General features: G+C 43.4%; 1 long non-coding RNA gene across 1 annotated transcript; it reads right to left on the bottom strand.

The window, feature by feature from the left end:
* Positions 1 to 9,167: 9,167 nt before the first annotated feature.
* Positions 9,168 to 12,676, bottom strand: LOC123180918 (uncharacterized). Its single transcript, XR_006491399.1, has 5 exons — positions 12,276 to 12,676; positions 11,382 to 11,580; positions 9,766 to 10,774; positions 9,616 to 9,694; positions 9,168 to 9,511 (listed from the first exon to the last, which is right to left on the bottom strand). It is a non-coding gene; the product is annotated as an uncharacterized lncRNA (long non-coding RNA).
* Between the last annotated feature and the right edge of the window lie 8,390 nt (positions 12,677 to 21,066).

Here is a 21,066-nt window from a genome sequence, read left to right on the forward strand (position 1 = left end):
TTGGTCCGGGATGTTAACAGGTTATCGGATCCAAACCGGAACCCGATAGCTTAACGGCGACCCGTTACGATGGATGCCACGTGTTGGTCACCCTTGACGAAAGCACTTCTATGACGCGCGATTTATCGTCATGGAAGTGGACACTTCCGTGATGATAATTTTGGTAATGTCATGGAACACTTCTACGACAGCACAGGTATGACTATCTTGATTTTGTCATAAAATCATCATGGATGTACATGCATGACAAAAAATGTGACCTACTGTGACAAACACGTATCATCACGGAAGTGTATTTTTTTGTAGTGTGAGCCTCCGCATTGGAGTACAACTCGCACGCCTCCGGTTTAGTCAATCACTCAAGCACTTGTCCGCACGGCACCTCCTAGCCATTAAAAGAGTGAGGTGTGGTGTCACGTGAATGGTTAACAGAACACACACGATTTAAATTATACGAAACATTTGAGATGTTACAGTGGCAGTTATTTGTTTCAAAATGCCTTTGTTGGTTGTTATTCGAGTGCGCCTTCCCTCAAAATGGACATGAAAAATACCACATCATGTCAGGTGCCATTCCATGATAGCATGCCAAGCTTCATGAATTTCAGACGAGTTTTGCATTTACTAAAATTTAAAAATAAAGTATCTCAACGTTTTGCCGGCAATCAACAATGCCCTGGTATTTGAAATTCATTCCCATTTCTTGCATGGGACCTAAGCATGCAACCAAGGACACAGATTTGATTTTTCAACCAATTTAAATACACTCGAGCATGTGCATGTAGATCAAATTTGAATTATGCACATAAAATGGCTAGAAAACCCAGTTAATGTATAAAAATGTCCAAACGAACCCCGGAAAATTCCAAAATTTAAGACAACACTCCTGTTGTTCTATGTTGACACTAGAAATTTTTTGAAAGCAATAAGAGGCAACGGATATTGTTTCGTCCCCAAAGGTGGCACGTTCCCTACCAAAACCATCATGCTTATTGTGAGAAGCTCTGGTTTGTGAGAAGCTTACACCCAAACCTGCCCCAAATGGTACAAAAAATTTACCACGGCAAGTTGATTCCCCTCCATGATAGCATGCCAAGTTTTACGAATTTCAGACGAGTTTTGGATTTACTAGAATTTAAAAACCAGGTATCTCAATGTTTGCGGCCGAGTGACGGTGGCAGGATGTTTGACATTCATTCCCATTTCTTGCATGGGACCTAAGCATGCAACCAAGGACACATATTTGATTTTTCAACCAATTTATATGCACTGGAGCATGTGCATGTAGTTCAACTTTGAATTATGCACATAAAATGCCTAGAAAACCCAGTTAATGTATTAAAATGTCCAAACGAACCCCGAAAAATTCCAAAATTTAACACAACACTCCTGTTGTTCTATGTTGACACTAGAGAAATTTTGAAAGCAATAAGAGGCAACGGATATCATTTCATCCCCAAAGGTGGCACGTTCCCTACCGAAACCATCACGCTTGTTGTGAGAAGCTCTGGTTTGTGAGAAGCTTATACCCAAACCTGCCCCAAATGGGACAAAAAAATGTTACCACTACATGATAGCATGCCAAGTTTCATGAATTTCAGACGAGTTTTGGATTTACTAGAATTTAAAAACCAGGTGTCTCAATGTTTGCGGCCGAGTGACGGTGCCAGGGTTTTACATTCATTCCCATATCTTGCATGGGACCTAAGCATGCAACCAAGGACACATATTTGATTTTTCTACCAATTTATATGCACTGGAGCATGTGCATGTAGTTTGAATTATGCACATAAAATGCCTAGAAAACCCAGTTAATGTATAAAAATGTCCAAACGAACCCCGAAAAATTCCAAAATTTAACACAACACTCCTGTTGTTCTATGTTGACACTAGAAATTTTTTGAAAGCAACAAGAGGCAATGGATATCGTTTCGTCCCCAAAGGTGGCACGTTCCCTACCGAAACCATCACCCTTGTTGTGAGAAGCTCTTGTTTGTGAGAAGCTTATACCCAAACCTGCCCCAAATGGGACAAAAATTTACCACGGCATGTTGATGCCGCTCCATGATAGCATGCCAAGTTTCATGAATTTCGGACGAGTTTTGCATTTACTAAAATTTAAAAATAAAGTATCTCAACGTTTTGCCGGCAATCAACAATGCCCTGGTATTTGAAATTCATTCCCATTTCTTGCATGGGACCTAAGCATGCAACCAAGGACACAGATTTGATTTTTCAACCAATTTAAATGCACTCGAGCATGTGCATGTAGATCAAATTTGAATTATGCACATAAAATGGCTAGAAAACCCAGTTAATGTATAAAAATGTCCAAACGAACCCCGGAAAATTCCAAAATTTAAGACAACACTCATGTTGTTCTATGTTGACACTAGAAATTTTTTGAAAGCAATAAGAGGCAACGGATATCGTTTCGTCCCCAAAGGTGGCACGTTCCCTACCGAAACCATCACGCTTGTTGTGAGAAGCTTATACCCAAACCTGCCCCAAATGGGACAAAAAATTTACCACGACATGTTGATGCTGCTCCATGATAGCATGCCAAGTTTCATGAATTTTAGACAAGTTTTGGATTTACTAGAATTTAAAAACCAGGTATCTCAATGTTTGCGGCCGAGTGATGGTGGCAGGGTGTTTGACATTCATTCCCATTTCTTGAATGGGACCTAAGCATGCAACCAAGGACAAAGATTAGATTTTTCAACCAATTTATGTGCACTGGAGCATGTGCATGTAGTTCAAATTTGAGTTATGCACATAAAATGCCTAGAAACCCCAGTTAATGTACAAAAATGTCCAAACGAACCCCGAAAAATTCCAAAATTTAGCACAACACTCCTGTTGATCTATGACACTGTAAGCAGGTGTGTTGTAGTCTCCATTGTGTACCCAAAGTGTGCAATGACATGGATGACCACTGTAACCAGGGAAATTCGAACCAAAATTTTTGACGTTCAAACTCATCACACACGGGTTAAGCTATCTAAATCGTTTGTGATGTTCACATATCGTACACAATTTTGAATAAGGGACCGTGTCTGATGACACTCTGGACGCCAGTTTTTTCGCTGAACCGATTCCAAATTTTCAGCTCCCGCGGAAATATCTACCTCCCCGCCCCTCCCCCTTACAAAAAGCCACATTTCCCCTGTTTTTGCCTTCCTTTCCAAGTTGAAACCTTCACTCCTTGCTTACAGGACCGCCTCCTCGTCGGCGACCCTCCTTCACGCTGCTCGGCCTCGTCTATCCAGGCAGGTAATCCACACCCGACCCCCATCCTCCTCCTCCTTCCACATCCCACATGCCCCGACCGCTGACGCGACACCTTCCACCCAAATCACCGACCCCTCCACCAAATAAGCGCTGCCCTAAGTCATGGTGCACGCAGTATAGCCAGGATCTCAAGGAGAATTTGGCAGCGGAGAAGCAAATCGCGACCGCATGCGCGGATGAGGTCGCGATGGCTGCCATTCGTGCCAACCCCCAGATCTTGGAGGAGCACCTCGCTGTCGAGCCACCGCCGACGCCTCGCGAGACGACGCCGCGACGCAGTTGGCTGCTTTAAACGACAGTTCATAGTGTTTTCTCGAGGCCACCCTCGGTGCCTTCGACGAAGACTACGAGGTGATTTCTCAGCATGCACATGCTTACCTCATCTCGAGAGCCAGCAGGTTGGTGCCCGTAGCGGCTCAGGCAACTCACCACCACGACGAGGGCACCCATGATGCGGAGGCCTCGCCCTCTTCCATGTCCAAGGAGCCAATCATCGTCGATATCTCCGACAATGAGGAGTAGCTTGTCTTATTAGCTCACTATAAGGAACCATGTTCAGTTTGCTAGCTACTGCCTTTCCTTAACAAATTCTAGTGAATTGTGCTATCTACTTTTACCATGTAATCGGTTGCTCTAGTGTATATGTTCTATATGCCGTGCAATGTGGTGCTCACTTATTAACTGTTGGTTAATTAGTTGTCATGTTCAGTTAACTATTTGGTTCAATTCTGCAAATGTGATGTTCAATTCTTCAGGCTACAATTTTGTATTGTCTTCCACGTGAGAAATAAATCAAATTTATCTTTACAAAATACATGAGAAAGGAATACAATTGCTATATTTCCAAGTTGTCAAGCATGCTTGGTTTGGTTATACATTGTGCAATGTGGTGCTGAGTTAACGTTTGGTTCATTTGTTGTGGTGTTTAATTAACTGTTTCGTTCAATTCTGCAATGCGATGTTCAATTGTTGTGGGTGCATTATGTTATTGTATACCATGTGAGAAATAAATCAAATTTGGTTGTACTAAATACATGAGAAACAAATACAATTGCTATATTTCCAAGTTGTTAAGCATGCTTGGTTTGGTTAACTGTCTGGTCTTCTTTTAGGAGTATGTTATATTGTGCAATGTGGTGCTCAGTTAACGTTTGATTCATTTGTTGTGGTGTTTAGTTAACTGCTTGGTTCAATTCTGCAATGCGATGTTCAATTGTTGTGGGTGCATTCTGTTATTATATACCATGCGAGAAATAAATCGAATTTGGCTGTACTAAATACATGAGAAACAAATACAATTGCTATATTTCTGAGTTGTTAAGCATGCTTGGTTTGGTTAACTGTCAGATCTTCTATTAGGAGTATGTTATATTCTGCAATGTGGTGCTCAGTTAATGTTTGGTTCATTTGTTGTGGTTTTTAGTTAACTGCTTGGTTCAATTCTGCAATGCGATGTCCAATTATCGTGGGTAGAATTTTGTATTGTTGTGCACGTGAGGAATAAATCGAATTTGGCTGCACTTAATACATGAGAAACATATACAAGTGCTATATTTCCTAGTTCTTAATCATGCTTGGTTTAGATAAATGGGTTTTCCATGTGTCTTGAATTAATCTGATGAATCTGCAATGTGCTTATTTTTCATCAACACATTTTACTAATAGTGTGCGACCCCTTACTTAACCTGATGACTAGCTACCTTATATGTGTTGCAGGTAAACAATGGGAAGCACTGAGGTTTACAATCGAGGTTTGCACATGCATGGCCCTTTGTCTAATATCACATTATTATGCAATTGTAGGAGCCATTCTAATATTTAGGTTTTTAACAATTTGGTCTTGCACATGTAGGTCCTGCTGTCAGAGATTTTGACCCACTGTTCGACCCTTTTTGCATATGGGCAAATGAGTTGTCCATGAATATCAGTCAAGTCAAGAAACTCAGAAAGATTGTTGGGATAAAGAAATTAGCGACAAAAAACAACAAGATCTTTGTCTGCACAATGAAGAAGACATCAGTTCACTACAGGATGGTACTAACAATTATACCTTGCCTTTTTTTATTCCTTTGCCCCATTTTCAATATAAAGAAGATATTTATGCACATCCTTGTTTTCAGGCCTTTCCAAAGCAGTTCACTGATGATTACCTCTCAAACCACATGTATGGTCAGGAGGCGAGGAAGGTATTCATACAACACCCACGGTTCAATATTCAAGTGTTCCTAAAGAGGACGAAGGATGGACGATCAATCATCCACAGGCACTGGCCTAAAGTTGCAAAGACCTTCAACATCAATGAAGGTTCAATATTTGCCTTCTGCTTTAGCGGTTTTCCAGATGAGATACATTTGTCTATGTACTGTCTATGATGCTAATTTCGAAAGGTTATAGATGTTGCATGTGAAACTTGGTGCTAGTGCAGTTGTGTAATGGGGTAGCTGAGTGCTGAAGCTATATGATGTTGTACTCTGATGTATTTCAATTATGAAAATGAAATATATTGTGTGCTTAATATGAAATGTTAATTAGATTAATAAATGGATTATTAATAATAGGATAATTAGCCTGCTAATTGCATTTTTCTATTGCAAACGGTTATTGAGAAAACACCGTGGGCGATGACCTCAGGCAACGCACACAGTTTATAGGAATAAACCGTGTTGGATTAATGAACAATCACACACGACATCCTCTTGAAAACTGTTTGCGTTAGGCCACCTGGCGCAAACGTTTACCACATAAAAACTGTGTGTGATGGACAGACTTTGCCACACAGTTTCTTCTACGCACCGTGTGTGATGCATTCAATAACGCAAACGATTTAACGGGGAAAATTGTGTGTGATGCACCTGTGAACAAAAATATTTTCCTTGGAGCGACTGTGTGGGATGTATATACGAACGGAAACATTTAGCGGGGACTGAATGTGTGGGATGTACTTACGACCGGAAATGATTTCGCCTGTATAATTGTAATTTTTTAGCACCACAGTACGTATAACCGTATTTGATCTCTCGCCGGTTGCACACGATCTCATTTTGCCGAGTGTGTGTGCTAGGAGGGCATATCCCTGACGGTTTCCGGGTCGTGTGAAGGACCCCCCTATCGTCCTCACTAGGCGACGGTTCCAAATGTTGTCGCGGAAAGGGGCTAAAAACCGTTTGTATAGCACCCCGCTGTACTAGTGTCGTCACACCAACTATTGCTTGTACAACTATCGGTAACGCATAGTGATAAAGTAGAGCAATTACATGGTGCTTGCACTTCATACAATAAAGAGACAACCCTAAGGCTCCTATCGGTTGTCGATATTACAAAACATGATCATCTCATACATCAACATATATTACATCATATCTTGACCATATCACATCACAACATGCCCTGCAAAAACAAGTTAGACGTCCTCTACTTTGTTGTTGCAAGTTTTACGTGGCTGCTACGGGATTCTAGCAAGAACCGTTCTTACCTACACATAAAACCACAATGGTGATTCATCAAGTTTGCTGTTTTAACCTTCTTCAAGGACCGGTCACAGTCAAATTCGATTCAACTAAAGTAGGAGAAACAGACACCCGCCAGCCACCTTTATGCAAAACTAGTTGTACGTCACTCGGTGGAACCGGTCTCATGTGCGTGGACTAGTAAGGTTGGTTCGGGCCTCTTCATCCCACAATACCACCGAATCAAAATAAGATATTGGTGGTAAGCAGTATGACTATCACCGCCCATAACTCTTTGTGTTCTACTCGTGCATATCATCTACGCATAGACCTGGCTCGGATGCCACTGTTGGGAGTCGTTGCATGAAAAACAAAAGAATTTCTATGCACACACAATGATCTATCCATGGAGATGCATAACAACGAGGGGGAGAGTATGTCCACGTACCCTCGTAGGCCGTAAGCGGAATCGTTTCACAACGCGATTGATGTAGTCGAACTTCTTCGCGCTTCAACCGATCAAGTACCGAACGCACACCACCTACGCGTTCTGCACACGTTCAGCTCGGTGACGTGCCTCGCCTTCTTGATCTAGCAAGACGTCGAGGTAGTAGATGAGTTTCGTCAGCACGACGGTGTGGTGACAGTGATGGTGAAGTGATCTCCACAGGGCTTCGCCTAAGCACTACGAAAATATGACCGGGGGTGTAAATGGTGGAGGGGGTGCCGCACACGGCTAGGCAGTTGTCTCGTTTGTGCACACATCTGGACTATTCTGTTACGCGTAACAGAATATTGTTCTGTTACCCTACTTGAACTGATGAATTCAAGCGGTTGAACTGATGAAATTCGAATGGTTGAACTGATTCTTTCTGTTTCGGTTAAAAATCATCTTCTTTAGTTCAATTTTTTTGCAATTTTTTTTGTCAAAACGGGGCTTGTAATATATCGTTGGAAAGCTCTTGACATCTACATTACAATCATATAATTTGCTTTTGCAAAAAAATTATGATTTAAGAGCAGTTTTGAAAAAACCGTTTTTTTCAAAACCGAAAACGTCAATCATATTTTGGACTTAATTTTCAAATGGTTTGTCGGAATTGAGAAAATGAGATGGCGTTCGAAAGCTTGTGAAAATCCGCATCTTCCATATATCTACTATTTTTTCAAATCCTATATGATTTAAAAGTAATTTGAAAAATTGTAAAATTCTGGGCGAAACGTATTTTTGCTGTTTTTTGCAAACGGTATGTCGGATTGAAGCAAACGATACGGCGTTCGAAAGCTATGGAAAATACGCAACTTTTGCGTATAGAAAGTTGTTTCTAATTCCTTACGGTTTAAATACAAATTCAAATACGGCTAAAGTTGGTTTTGAACATGATTTTGTTAAAAAGTTTATTGAAATGGGGCAAATAATATACCATTGAAAAGCTACCGAAAATGCGAAACTTAGTCATGTTGAATATTTTCTCAAATTCGCAATCTTTAAGGGTAATTTTGAATACGGCAGGACGGATCCTGCTATTTTCCTGTCTGAACAACAGAGTACTCGTACTGATATATGTGTGTGTTTGTACTGAGCTATTCTTTGTAGAGTAATTTTGAATTGTTCTGAAAAAGGAGCTCTTGTACTGATGTTTGCATGAGTTTGTACTAAGCGTGTTTTCACTAACTAGATTTTGCTCTGTTTTTGGGTAATTATTTTGCTCTAAGTTTTCAACAGTTTACTATATCGTCGCCCATGTACTTGCATGGTTTGTATCATCGAACTGAATGATATTTTTTTTAAAAGAAAAAGTTTTTTTATTCTTTTTTTTAACTAAACATTTTTTTACAATGATGTTCTAGACTTATCTTATTTTACAACTTGTACTTTAACATTTGAATTGCATGGTGTTTCTTTTTGCTTGAACTTTTACAATTTGAATTTCTGTCATTTCTTTTATTCCAAACGGACCACCGTTTTTAACTTATACTATCAATATTTTTAATTAAACCATTTTTCCTTTGTAGAACGGACCATCGTTTTTGTTTGTACGGATTAGTTGTAGAACTTGAACATCAGCGTCACGGAATTACACTTTGGACGGATCACCCTCTCCCATCTGGACTGACCACAAAACTTGCATCAGGAAACTCACAAAAACAAGGACGATTACAACGAGATCGACGAGAATGTATGAACCATACCATTTTTAGCTCAATAAATACTATACGCAAAACAAGCAGAACTTATTAAACAAGATGTTTTTGAAGTTTCTCACATTAACACTTTTTATAATACAAAACTGAATGGTTCACTTTTACCTCCTCTTTTTAAAGTATTACAAACTGATGAACTAAAATAAAATGATGAGCACAGTGCATTTTTGTACCACAGTTGGTAATAGGGGCGCAATCCATGTGAATTGTATAAAAGGTAAGTACCAGTAAAAAGGATTGTTGGTGCTTTTATAGAGTTTGTAGTACCATCACAATCAAAGTTCATACTGACATAAGCTCTGGTCGTGCTCCGGCCAGAAAAACATACATAAGTACACTGCGGCCAAAGTATTACAAACTGACAAACATAATCAGCCACCTCGCTAGAACAGAGCATCTCAGACGCCTCTACTCCTGTTGCTTTTCCTTGTGCAGGAGGCTGTTGACAGAGCACGCAGTAACACAGGGGGCCATGGTAGCGACACGCGCAGTGACGCAGGTCTCCGAACTGATGGTCGCGATGAACTCGGCCACCCTGAAAGCACGGGGTTGGATTGAGCATGTCGCTGAAGTTGAGTAGAACATTTAGGAATTAGGATAATTAGGAAACAACAAACAGGTGAAGAAATCATGAAGTGAAATGAGTCATAGAAGACAGTATGCATTACACCTTGCTGATTATTGCTGATTTCTCAACTGAAACTGTTTACTACACAGCTGCCGTATTTGACTGAGCTACCCTGAAGTTGCTGGAATGGACAAAAGTCCTAATCAGAATCTCACCAACGTTTGACACTAGAATGAATTTCTGAAAACTTACCCAGTTTGGTTAGCTGCTGACTTGAGAAGAGCCATCCTTTTTGCATCGAAGAGCTGCTGTGATGTACTGAGCAATTGCTTTTTCTGATCTTACAAAATTATGTCCGATGAATCTCTCTAATATGTGTGAACCTTCCAAAATTAAATATGGATGTGTAAAGATGGCATCTTTTTTTTTTCCAGAAAAACAATAGGAGCGCATCCGCATAGTTATTCATCTCCATATCAATAATACTTGGCCACCAAAAACCTGACAAATGTTTTTTCTTGAAAACACACAACACATTTTTGGAATGCATCAGTACAAGCTGACATTTTTCAGTTTTCAGAAGCAACCAAACTTGCTAATTAATACTCATGTACTTACTGGGACCACATACATATCCTAATAGTAGTATCATGTACTTACTGCAGCCTGCACTCAGCTCCTTGAGCAACCGGCCACAAAACAAGAAGTTGTACTGTTGAGCAGGAGGTCCTCGACCCCGTGACTCCTCCAGCAAGCTCCACTGTTTGCTCAGCGCTCAAGCAAAAAAAAATTGTACGGTGCTCAGCGCTATATTATTCAACATGACAAAATTGAACGTTCAACATTAGATGGGGACTTGGACGGGGTGCAGTGCTCTACTCGGACGGCGCCCAATGCTCAACTTGGACGGAGGAGTGCTCGCCGAAGCTCCAGTGGTAGTTGGGGTACATCAGTAGCAGATCGGGAGGAAGGGGGTTAGGCGAGAAGATTGAGCAGTGGTAGGGCACGACCGGAAGTGTCGGCTGTGGCCCAACCGCTGCACGCCGGCCCTCCGGCGACGGGGATAAGCGCGGTGAGGGCGGCCCTTTCCCAATAGAACTAAATCTAATAGGAAACTTGAACTTTTCGTAATGCATTGCAGCAGCTGACAGACTGCCCTGTGACTGGGTGCTCGACGAGCAAGACCAGAATCTCATCATCTTTGATATTGTAGAAGTAGCAACACATTTTGCCCGGCTTGTCGACTCCCAGCCCAATTTTCCTGAGAACCAAGATAGACAAGAGAGAAAAATTTCTATCTTACAGCTGAAAAATTAAACACATAAAAAAAATCAGTTTTTTGGCTCTCAACCTCCTGCATATATATTTGAACTGATATTTTTCTGTCATTGAACATTACTGCCTCTCGAGTATGAACTATGCAAACTTTATTTTGGCCGAACTGTTAGAAATTTTCTATGAAGTGAAAACTATCATACAATATAAAACTGAATTATTTTTTTAACACGCACACTACACTGTTTCAGCTTTTCTTTATGAACTGATGATAAAATACATACAGGACTGCTACACCAGTAGCAAATTCATGAATACATGACTTTTTTTTGGAGAGCAATCTAACAAGTGTTATAGGAAACCACGGAACAAGTACATGTTTTGAACTGCTCAAGAACACGCATCAAGCAAAAAAGTACAAACCACTTCTGATTCACTAAACGTGAGCTAATTTTCAATAGAGATTCACTAGAACAACTTCTGATTTTTTTAAACATCTAGCTTCTCATTATTTTCAATTTGAACTTGCTTGTTTTTTGTTTTTAGCAACGCGAAATGAAGCAATAAGCAAGAGACGGGACGGGGGTCAGTACCTGCCGGTGTCGGCGGAGAAGCGCGGTGGTCATGCCAGCGAACATGGGGCCAACGATGACGTGAATCACACGAAAAACACACGAAAAAAATATCAAGTAATGTAATCTGTAGCAAATTTCCATGCTGAACTTTCCTAGTTCAGATCATTGAACTCTCCCAGCCGGTGATGCTTCTCTCAGGAACGGAACCCAGTGGACCCTGCACACGGAAAGCCCATCGCGGCAATGTTAGTACTTCCCAAGGTGCTGCATCTGTACTCAGTATGGCGATGTGTTTGTACTGCCCAAAAACATACGTGAGAGCACAAAGTAAACATTTTTTAAAATTTGTGCTCACACGTATAGTGACAAACACCTAAAGAACATGTTCCTTTCACATCTTCCCAACTACTCAATTAGCAGAACAACACATCTATGCATTTTAATAGCAGGAGCAAAGAAAGAGATAGATTGCTGTGAGAGAGTGTCGTTGATGCACGCAGAGGACTACCATCAGCGCTCAACTTGGACGGCTGCCAGCAACCATGGTGGACGGGCTGGTGGTGCTGCCTTATTGGCATATGCAATGCAGGAATCACAAGTTCGAAAAAACTAACTATGAAATTTGCATCACTGAGCAGCTTTTGTGCGTTTAGCCTTAGAAGTTTGTGTGGCGCAGCATAGACTGCAGCAAGAACACAAATTCAGGAAAACACCAAAAACACTCTGAACATTCAGGGGTTCTTTTTTTTGTTCTACATACTATAATGAAAGTTCAGTCAGAACCTGTCTCCTACTTGATCGCAGCAAAGGACCTGATCGTTCATCATCGATCGAAGTACTTGAATAGATGGAAAGAGTAGGCGATTATGTATCATGCACTATATAATATACTTTTGTATATGCGTAGCTAACCTGACGTTGACCCGTCATGGGGTGGATTCCGGCCTAACCCCATGCTGCCAAGTCAAAAGTTGACACAAGATTAGTTTCAGTGCGACTAAATGGCATGATTCATCAGTTCATCAGTTCAATCAAAAAGTCACAGGTTCATGGCCAATTTTTCAATGGTTCAATTCAAAATTCAACAATTAATTTTTTCAACTGTTCAAACCGAGGAATGACAGCTAACCCATCATACTTCATGTAATTTCCTATAGAAAACGATTCACGGCCAAATTTGCAAGCACACATACTTCCTGTAGAAAACGGATACACTATCTTTAAGCTGCAACACTATCTTTCTTTTTAGAGTACATCCACTAGGGGCCAGCAGCAGCAGCTCCTCACACAGAGTGAGAGAGAAAGATGAGCGAACACACCTATGGCCGAGCACAGATAGTGATGTCGTCCTGGTCATCACGGAGAAGTAGAACTGCTCCATCATCTTCAGCGGCACCGCCGACTCTACGCAAGCCATGTGTGGGGAGGCGGGGCCGGCGCGCTGAAAGGAGGCGGCGCTGCGGGGAGGCGGCGATGGCTTTTTCCTGATGTACTATGCTTTGTATTTTGATGCTCACACTAGCTAGGTCTGTAGAAGTTGTTCCATGAGTTGTTATGCAAGTGGAAACACAGAATCTTTTAGAGCTCAATTTCTTGTGGAGGAAGTGGAAGAAGGATTAACTAATATTTGGTCTTGGCACAGTAAATATATTTGAACCTAGACAATTTAACTGGTTGAACTGAGACAGTCAAACTGATTAGCACATCTAGGTATAATGAGATTATTTAACTAGTTGAACTGAGACAGATTAGCACCACTAATCCACCATGTGATTTTGTTTGTAGTTTAGAAACATATACAGAAATGACTCCCATTCCAGTAGCTCAGCAAGCATCAAATTCTTCCTAAAACTTCCATTGCTTAAACGATAATCAGTGTACATTCTAACAAGAATTAACATGCTACCAAAAGGAACACACGCATACCAGTTTAGTAGCAACAATTAGAATTAGCCAAGTTCATTTGAGGTACCAGACGCACAAGTGCAGTGGCAGCTCGACGCACATACCTGCTCCACTGTTTCATGCCTCCATCTCACTACTCCCTAGTACACTGGCTGCCGACTTGATGTACCCTGCACACACACAGCCGCCAATTAGCATGCACACACACAACCTGCCACACACCCAGGACTGCATCTTCTCCACAATTTGGACCGGCGATGTAGCAACACAGAAAAAAATATGTAGGAGTCGTCACTGTCGCCTCCTTGCCGCCCGAGTGATGTAGCAACATAGAAAAAATCTGGCGGTGGCCAACGCCAGGGGAAGATGGGGCGGCCGGCGGCTGGCGCCATGTGTGGATGGGGCGGGTGGCGGCCAGCGCTAGGGGAGGACGGGGGGTGGACTGCAGCCGGCGCCAGGGGAGGACGGGGGCGGTTGGTGGCCGGCGCGCCAGGGGAGACGTGGCGGTGGCCAGAGCTGGTGCAGATGTGGGCGGGGCGGCGGCAGGAGCCTGGGAGGAGAGTGCGGCAGGGAAGGTCGGGGCGGCGGCGCGCATGGCAGGAGGAGCAAGGAGCTGCGGAGGCGGCGCGCGTGCTAGGAGCAGGAAGGAGGTGCGGGGGCGGCGGCACGGATGCCAGGAGGAGGAAGGAGGTGCGGGGACGGCGGCGCACGTGCCAGGAGGAGGAAGGAGGCGCGGGGATGGCGGCGCGCGTGCCAGGAGGAGGAAGGAGGCGCGCGTGCCAGGAGGAGGAAGAGGAGCGGGACCGGTGACACACTTGGTCCGGAGGAGGAAGAAGAGCAGGGTCGCCGGCGCTCTTTGGATCGGGAGAAAATGAGGAGAGTGCGGCGACGGGTGTGGGGAATCGGAGATTGGAAGGAGGTGGATTCGTCGGCGGCCAGTCACGGTGCCGCGGGCTCCCTCGCTCCGGCTGCCGCCGTCGCTCGCTCGCCTGCTGTCACAGCCTAATTTTTTGCTTTTTTTTTTCATTATATTTTCTGAGGTTTTTGTCTGAAGAAGATGACCTCTTCTTTATTTTCAGAGTGGCTTGTCATCCTTAAATCCTTCTCAAATCCTTCCCTAAATCATATCATTTCCATCCTAGCTCCAATCCGAATATTCTTTTTATTGTGAATATTCCTTTTCTATTAAAGGAATCATCCTTTTTGTCCTAGGTTGTGAAGCAACCTATATTTTCATCACTCCTAAAATTCTCAAATAATTCTCATAAATTTTTTGGGTCATATCTTCCTCAAATATGGCAAAACATTTCATTTGCCATGTTTATCATCATACTCGAATAATTCATTTCCTATTCTGCCCTAAATGGCACGTTGTGAAGAAAGTGCTATTTTCCTTTGCCCAATTGATCTCAAACTCCTTGGACACCTTTTCCTATCCATATCATTGCCACATGCCAAAATGCAACCTCATTTGCCTAGTAGTCATTTAATTATGATTTTCCAAATTTTCTGTCCAGAAAAAAACTTTGTGAAGGAGGTACAAGCTAGGCATATCCAAATGAGATGCACCTTTGCATGGTCCTTCATATCATCAAATCATAGCCCTCCACCAAAGTTGAGCTCATTTAATGCCTCCATGTGAGCACAGCTTCAAATCTTTGATTATGTCTAAAATTTCAGTTTGTGAAGCAAGTATATTTTATCTTGCTTCATTATGGCTGTAAATTTTTCTAGGCCTTCTCCTATCCATATAAACTCCATACACCAAGTTGTGGCTCAATCCATTTAACCATTTCCCCTCTAGAATTTCTGCAAGTTTCTGGTCAGTGGGGATGTTTGTGAAGGAAGTACCATTTTGGTTTATCCAAATGGTGTGAAACCTTTTTCAGCATCTTCATATGACCAAATAACTCTTCCCTGCCCAAGTTCAGATCAAGTGGCTTCACCATTTGAGTGCATCATCATGATTTCTATTCTGGACCAATTTAGGCAGTTGTGAAGCAACTATATTAAGCATTGGTCCAAATCATCTCAACTTTTCCAAGATCATAGTCCCTCCATAGTTCAACACCCTAGACAACTCCGTTTGACTCAATCAAATTCCTGTTGATCAGCAGTGCTCGTCCAAACTTGATACAGCAAACTTCACGCGAGCACTCACATCTCTCCTTGGCACTTCTGCGTGATCCATCACCTCCCTCGGCCTCTAGTATGAAAGGACTAAACACTAGACAATGTTTCTCTGCCTCTTGCGTCCCCTCCTTGCCGGTCACAGTGGTGACCGCGTCGTTTGCACGTGCTCTGGCAGCAATGGACGTGAGCTAAGCGTCGTTTGCTTCGGGCCCCTCCTCCTCTCGTCGTCTTCGCGCGCCTCGTCGTGTCCAACAGCTAGCCCGCGTTGTCGCCGTTCCCCTGGAGCCAGCTCCCCCTCCGTCCGCTTCTCCGTCGGTGCTCATCGCCGCGCGTCCACGGGCGCACAGTGCCGACAAGGCATTAATGGCGCCGTGGCTCCTCCCTCTCTTGTCCCCGAGCCCCTCTCGTCTTTGTGACCCTTGTCCACTTCCCCTCGTCGCCGTTCGAGCTTGGCCACAAGCACACGCGTCCGCGGTGGCTCGAACCGCCTTGCCACGGCTATTTAAGCCAGCCCCGACCCCTCCCGAGCACACCAGCCTCCCCCAATGCACTCCTCTAGGCCCTCCCCACCTCTAGCCCGAGCTCGAGGAGCTCTATGTCTCCCCCATGGCCGCCGTGTCTGCCGCGGCCTCTCTCCTAAATTAGCTCGAAGCCGGCCCCCTCCCTCCCTCATTCCTTCACCAGGGGAGTCCCCTCGACCCCCTGATCCTCCCCACCTACTTGCCCCTTGCCGGAGTGCCCCGCAGCCCCATAACCCAACTCCACCCGAAGCCCTCCTCCGCCGCGTCTGGTGTCGTGCTCCTCCCCATCCTCCACGGCGTCCGTGCCCTACGGGGACGGGTTCGCCTCGGTCTCCTCTACGCGTGGGTGGTCCGAGCACTCCGAACGGTGGCCGGAGCCGGCTGGACGGGCACCGGCGCCACGCTCCTCCCTCTACCTCCGTCGGGCGGCGTCGGGAAGGAGATGAGGAAGACGACGCCCACGACCCTGGCTACCAGCTGGCTGTGGGCCCCGCACGTCAGTGAGCCAGCCGCCGGCCCCGCGTTGACCCCGCCAAGCTGACATGGATAAGTGACGGGCCCCACCCGCGGGACCCGCACGTCAGCGACTCTAGGCCCGATCCCGCCTCTGCTGACTGGGTTAAGTGGAGGCTTATTCTGTAGAAGACGTCTCCCCCTCACGAAAGCGTATTCTCCCTCTGCTTCATCCCAAAGTACGTTTTCTTTTATTGAAAGCGCATTTCCCTCTGTTTCAGCCCAGAATGCGTTTTCTTAGTCAGAAAGCGTATTTCTAATTTTGTGCCTCTACATTATCCACTCAGGGACCTATTTGTGGTGATATTCTTGCAGAATGGTCCCTGAACTTCAACCCTTCACATCTTTTCAACCGTAACTCCAAACGAGGTGAAACCAACACCCACGTCTTCATCTCATCGAGCCCGTTCTGTTCTCACCATTTTCACTAGGCTTCAACATTCTGAAAATGACCATTTTTCCCTTGCCCCAATCAGCCCCCTCCGAGAGAGTACCCTTTCCGGCGATTCCTTCCGCGGTCATTCCGCACTTCTTCCCGGAGCCTTCTCCATCCCCAGGCAAGCCACAACCACCATTTGCATGATAGCCATGCAGAAACATTGGTTTCCAACTTGAATCTTTAATAACTGTTTGATTGTTTTGCTATTGTTGTCGGTATTTCGGTTATTCTTATGGATCGGTGTTTACCGTCGTGATATGTTTTCTTGCACTCTGCTACTTTGTTTGTCATGCTAGTATTACTTTCTTATGGACCATGTTTGGTAGTAGTACATGTTGGTGATGGTCTTCGGTGCATGACTGTCGTCTGTTCCGAGTACCGCTGTTATGCATGTTTCTTTGCATCTAGTTGATTAAATACTTGCATGGTAGTTTTATCGTTATGCTATTGCATGGTATTTATTATTGATGCTAATGGTCATGTCATGCTATGGGTAGTGTGCTAGTTGTGATATTCATGCTCGGCAGTATGCCATGCTCATCTGGATAAATGTTTACATGTTGTTGCTATGCTCGTTGATTATGATACACCCCCTTCTTATGTTTGATATCACGTTCATGCATTGTTGTTGCATCCTGTTATTTTTGTCATGGCTCAGCATATTGCATTCAAGTTTAACCGGATTAAATTGAACTTGAAGAACTGCTGGCTGAGTCATGGTGCCACCATATCGATCTGACCAGTGCAACCACGCTTACCCTATGGGGGGTCCTAACTGGGTCTATTGTCATGCCTCTCACCGGTACCTCCCGCGAGGGAAGGTTATGCGCGGGCGCTACCCTGATCAGGTAGGACGGCATAAGCCTTGTGTGCCCGTTGTTGAGTATGGATCCTTGTCCCTGTTTGGGACCGTTTTGCCACGACGGTGGCCGTTGGTGCCTTTGGTAGGCACGGGGCCACCCAGGACTTAGCCCAAAGGGGAGTTGGTCAGAGTGGCCGGGAGGGTGTCATGGCAGTAGATCGGTTTTTTCGGAACGTCGTGTCCGCACGTATGGGAGTGCGAGACCACGGGTTCCGTGGTGTGGGTACAGTGTGCTAACCTCTACAGAGTGTGTGTGTTAAATCTATCGATAGCCGCGCCGCGAATAAGGGCCCAGTTCGTGTCGGTCACACTGTGGGTCAACAGTAATAATAATTTGCTTAATGACAACCCCGGTTCGATGATGAAAGAAGTTGGTTGATACTTAGGTGATCGTGAGAGGATCACTGTGGTATCGTGGATACCGACTCGTTGGATATTTGGGGTGTTATGCGAGAGTCAAGGGTAAAGGTCAAGCTCCTTGTGGTCATGTATGATTACTACGGTATTGTTAATACCAAGCTTGATTGGATCCTGAGATGATCGTGTGATGTCCGTGATGGTAAGTGATACATGTGATGGTTACGATGTAACCCGAACAGAGTAAGTTGGTGCATGATAGTTCATCATGTTGCATGCTAGTATTATCTTGTTCATATGTTCATGCCATGCTCGTATTGTTCTAGCTGTATCATCTTGTTCATGCTATGATTGATCTGATAGTATCATGTTAATCCTTGTTAACCTGTAATTGCCATGCTGTTGTTCGTCTTGATTGCTTTGGTCGCTGTGAGCTTGCAAGTACATTCCATGTACTGACCTGGCGTGTCATGCCAGCTTGCAGGTCATGCCGGATATGATTGCTTGTTTGTCGTGGATTCCTTGCTTGCGAGCTAGGATAAGCGTTCCAGCCAGAGTCCCTACGGAGTGGAGTTCACCACCGTCGTCGCTTTTCCGCTACCAGTAGTCATTCCGCTGCGTCGTGTTGTTCTGCTGCTTGCATAGAGCAACCGTGGCAGGCGTAGTGCCGCCGTGCCGATGTAATCCCCTCGTACCCCAATAGATTGCAATAAAGAGCTGATTTGTTCTATGCTAAGCAGTGCCGTATTCCAGAAGACTTCTCCTCAATTTCTGGGCTAGAATACGGGGCGTTCCGGTTTCTCTGAGCCGGGGTGCCACACCCGCGACGACCGCCTCCGGCGAAAGGGGGCGGGTCGGGGAGTTTCTACTGTGGTCTGCGCGTCGCGCACTTATAGGGACAGATGGTAACATAATATTATTCTGTTACTGGTAACAAAATAGCCTTGTCCTATATATATAAACACTATTCTGATCACGGGATCAGAATATTATTCTGATCACAACATGAACTTCCTGATTTACACGCCTGAACTTCCCTCTGTAGGAACCCGACCTTCGGGCTATCTTCACAACCGTGTCTCCCCGCGCGAATTATTCTGGTTAGTCATGTTCTATATGATGTAAGTGTAATCTAGAAACGGATTTTAGCAACTAAATGCACGTTTTGAATAGGAATCTCGCTCGTTGGCGGATTTTGCTCTGGGCGTGATGAAATTGCGTTTTTTGCAATTTTACTGCCTGAGTAGTTCGACCTGAACTTCTCCGAGTGCTAGGTTGAACTTCCACCAACATTGCCCAAATGGGGCTTGCGATATACCGTTGGAAAGCTATGGACATGAGTATCATGACCCAAGTTAAATTTTTGGCAAAATGTAAGCGGTTTAAGAGCAGTTTTGAAAACTGTTTTTTCTTCATACAAAAAACGTGAATCGTATTATTGATCGCATTTCTAAACCGCTTATCGGAATGAGGCAAATAATATGGCGCTGGAAAGCTGCTGCAAAACTGCTCCTTCCACATGTTGAATATTTTCTCTAATTCCCTATGGTTAAAGAGTAATTTGGAAAATCATAAAATTTCGCAAACCGAACAGCCGATTTTGTATTTTCAATGCCATTTCTAAATAGCTAATCCAATTGAGGCAAATGATATGGCGTTGAAAAGCTTATGAAAATGCGCTACTTTTTCATGTTGAAAGTTTTTTCTAATTTTGAACGGTTTAAGAGTAATTTAGCAAACGGTACAAGTTCCATCGAGTTCGTATTTTCGAGCTAATTTTTTAACCGTGCGTCCGAATGCAGCAAACGATATTGCATTGGAAAGATAAAGGAAATGCGAAACTTTTTGATATATATTATATCTCCCAGTTCCTTACGGTTTTAAGACAATTTTGAAAATGGCTAAAAATGTATTTTCGCCGTAATTTCTACAAACTTTGTCGGAATGGGGCAAATAATATACTGCTGAAAAGCTACAGAAAATGCAAAACTTTCTCATGTTGATGGCATCATGCGTTCAAAAATGATGAGATCATGCCTTCTGCCATTATCGCGAAACAGATTCTTCAGAAATGTACCGCATGAAGAACTTGAACTTCTCGGCATGTGTACCTGAACTTCACTCTGTTTTTCACGTGCTTTTTTTGGTCGTAGCTCTCCATCCACTCACCGGAATTGAGTAAGTGATATACCGATGGAAACCTGATGTAAACATGCAAGTTTCATGTGTTGATCATTTTTTCATACTCGCGGCGGTTTTAAAAGTTTTTCATCTGAAATTCATTCATTGTAGTAGTTGAACTTCCTGCTGTTTTCACGTTGAACTTCTGTGACGTATTTTCGTTTGTAATTTCTCATCCATTTCGTTGGTGTTACACAAATGATATACTTTATGCACAAACTTCTCTCACAATAACTTTTTTAACTTTCTCCGACCGAGGACTTGAACTTATAGCAACAAAAAATTTGGACCTTGCCTTTTAATTCATTTTTCTCATATTAAACACATACCATGTAGTACATGAACCTTTTCCATTTTTATAATTTGTTTTTTTCTTTTTGAAATCAAATTGCACCCAAATCTGGTCTTCTTTGTGGATTATGAGAATTATTTTAAAACACAAAAAACAATATATTTTTTGTGTTTTTAACATGGAAATACAAGGTGAACCTCTCTCGCAATAATTTTTGTACTTCCCCAGACAGAGCACTTGAACTTCTTTCAACAAACCTTTTAAGCTTTTATTTTTCTATACTTTTATTCTCACCTGAAATGCATTCTTTGCAGTAGTTGAACTTCTCGTTGTTTTCACCTTAAACTTCTGTCACGTATTTTTGTTCAACCTCTCACAAGAATTTTTGAACTTTCTCGGGCCGAGCACTCGAACTTCTAGCAACAAAACTTTAGGCTTTGCATTTTCATTCTTTTTTTAATATAAAATGCACACCATGGTGTACGTGAACTTTTGGCAGT

This window comes from Triticum aestivum, chromosome 1D (genome assembly GCF_018294505.1).
Source record: "Triticum aestivum cultivar Chinese Spring chromosome 1D, IWGSC CS RefSeq v2.1, whole genome shotgun sequence".
In the NCBI taxonomy this organism is placed as follows: domain Eukaryota; kingdom Viridiplantae; phylum Streptophyta; class Magnoliopsida; order Poales; family Poaceae; genus Triticum; species Triticum aestivum.